General features: G+C 32.4%; 1 non-coding gene across 1 annotated transcript; it reads right to left on the bottom strand.

The window, feature by feature from the left end:
- Window positions 1-681: 681 nt before the first annotated feature.
- Window positions 682-764, bottom strand: TRNAL-UAA. The gene has a single exon. It is a non-coding gene; the product is annotated as a tRNA-Leu (tRNA).
- Between the last annotated feature and the right edge of the window lie 2226 nt (window positions 765-2990).

Here is a 2990-nt window from a genome sequence, read left to right as displayed (position 1 = left end):
TCGATAGACAAATGCAAAGATATAAACCCTGATGGTGAAGAAGAAGTTGAAGCATAGTATTGAGAAGTGGTGTTAATTTATAGTGATTGAGAAGAGTTTAGATATGGAAGGTTTTAGAGTTTAGGAATTATACTTCTCTTAGGATCATATTTACTTTCCTTTTCATGATTTGGCGCCAAAGCTGTTCTTCCCGACATTTCCACAAACGGATCAAGATCACAAATAAGGAAACAAAATCTTCCATGATTCAAATGTGCAATCAACTAAATATAAACATCCATTAATCAAGTGAAAATATATAACTGTGGAAAACCTGAAATCATGTTTGGATTCGTATCCACAAAATCGGTGATTATGATGCTTCCATCTGACCTGCCTTCGATCGTTAAACTTCAAACTGACTTCATGATCACTAATTCTGTCAAGGGAGGATTCAAAGCCATGTTCAAACGGACTCCAAATCGGGAATCGTAGGAGTAATGAAATTAAAGAAGGATGTTGGATGATGAGATGCGGATACCGAGATTGAAGAAAAGGGTGGTGGTGTTTTGGTAGAAACATTCCGGAGGAGAGAGTATTCCGGCGGTCGGAGGAGAAGAATGAAGCGGTGGTGTGGGCGGGGAAATGACTTGTGTGAGTTTATTTTTAATTAAAAAAAATAAAAAAAATAATAATAGTAAATGCTGGCTATGGGGTTCGAACCCATGCGCACTTATGTGCAGAAGATCTTAAGTCTTCCCCCTTAACCTCTCGGGCAAACCAGCCTTTTTGGTTAACAGTAATACACTAATTAAGTTTAGGAAAAGGATAATACCAAAAATAACATCATTTATTTTTGTTGAATTTAAAATTAAAAAACGTATTTATATTAATTTTAATGTAAATTCGTCCCTTAAGCTTATAATTTGGTTAAGGAGAATAAATGTTGGTGGTTAAGAAGTAAAAAAGGGAACTTTGGAGAACAAAAAGATTAGAGGAGGGGGATGACGACTTAGAAGTGGATGATGTTTTTTTTAAAGTCGTTAGATTAAAGTGCGGGCAAAAGTATGAGAGAATGGTGGTAGGGCGCAGGATTGTTAGGGATGAAGACATTTTAACAACCCAACTCAACCCAATGTTTGCGGTTTGAAAAATCTTAACCCAACCCAACCCAAACCGTACAGGTTGGTCGGATTAGTCGGGTTGATATTTTGGTACATTAAAATATTCTTCTAACCTTGAACAAGTTATTTCTCTACTCATAATTTCTTTTTCATCATCAACCATTTGATACAACTTATCCATATTTCTTACGTATATCGCATTCAGTTAATTTTCTCAATTTACGTATATATGTTTATAATTACTGAACATATATACGAATGAGTTATATAGAGATGTGAATACATTGAAAAGACGTGTATATGAATAGCGTACGTGATAGTGTAATTGTCTAGTGTATATATTAATAGAAATTCAACAATCATATTAAATCCAAGAAATAAATGGATATCGGGTTCATCGGGTTGGGTTGGGTTCAAATAATAGTAACTAAATATCAACCCAATACCTATGATTTGAAAAATTTACAACTCGATTCGACATCAGGTTGAGTTATTTTGCGTTGGGTTGGGTTGGGTTGATTGGGTTGATCGAATTGGTCGGGTTTTTTAGCACTCCTAGCTACAACAACGATGCACTGGAAGCAGGGTTGGTGACAATGCACAAGAGGAAGGGAGAAGTACTGATAGGTGCATAAGATGAAAGGGATGATGGCGTAGAGGTGTATAGGAACGAGGAGAGTGGTCGATGGTGGGTGGGATGGTCATTGGTGGGGTTGTCTATAGTGATATGGGTTTAAATTTCGAATTCAAATTATAGTTGTAGTTAGATTTCTTTAAGTTTGCAACCAAAAACTTTTTTAAAGTTGTAGTTATTTTAAAACTAAAACTTGAAACCAGGGGTATATTAGTAATTTCACATCAAATTTTGTATAAATGACATAATTGTTGTAGAAACTTCACATTAGGGGTGTTAATCGGTTGAAATCCAATGGATTTGGGTGGATCCGATCCAATCACCAATTGGATGTTGGATTTTGTCATACGATCTGATCCGATTAACATTAGACATCTTATCTAATTAAAATCCAGTGGATGATTGGATCAGATCGGTTCTATTCGTTGGATGTTAGGATTGGTTATCTATTAGATTGAATTGGATTCGTCCACTCTTTTGATCTAATACTCAACCAGTTAATCCAACATTTCAATCAATTATTTATATATTTTCTTAAGTTATTAAAAACAATGTACATAAATATCAACTAAAAAGATATATCGTAAATTGTTAACAATTATATATAGTTGATTGGATAACTTTTTGCACAACCCTACTTCACATCTTTTTCTAATGGACAATCAACTTTATCCCTATGGTGATATTGAATCCAATATTTGTGGGATTTTATTGAATTCGTTGGATTTCATTTAAACAAAATGCAAATAGAGTTCTAAATTCCATAAGTTATTCTGCAAATCAAACAGACTCTTATATTTTTAAATGGATGGATCATATTAAAAAATAAATTTCAGAAATTACTATAAAAGTAGTATGAGTAAAACTAGAAGGGTGTATTTTGAAACTTTAAGAAAAGAAATGGGTACAATGAGATGAGTTGATTGAAAACAATTTGAAAGTTTTGTACAAAGTAGTAAAAATGAAAACAAAAGGCTATATTCTAAAAAAAATGTATTAAAAAAAATATAGAGAGAGGCTAATGGCACCTCTATGTAGCCTTCAATATGATTTTCTTGGGGAGTGTTAATCGTACCCTTTAGTAGAGGGTGTTGATTTTCTTGGAAATTGAACCTATCAACTTTTTTCATAAACATCAACTCAATAATTATATATTTATATTTTATAAGTTTTTGTTTTATTTTATATATTTACATTAGAAAAATATATATTATTTTATTATTTTTATGTTATTTTATTATTTACAAATTACT

Source organism: Cynara cardunculus, assembly GCF_001531365.2.
Source record: "Cynara cardunculus var. scolymus isolate 2C chromosome LG 5, CcrdV1, whole genome shotgun sequence".
NCBI classification, from domain to species: Eukaryota; Viridiplantae; Streptophyta; class Magnoliopsida; order Asterales; family Asteraceae; genus Cynara; species Cynara cardunculus.
This window is presented reverse-complemented; position numbering and strand designations above follow the sequence as displayed.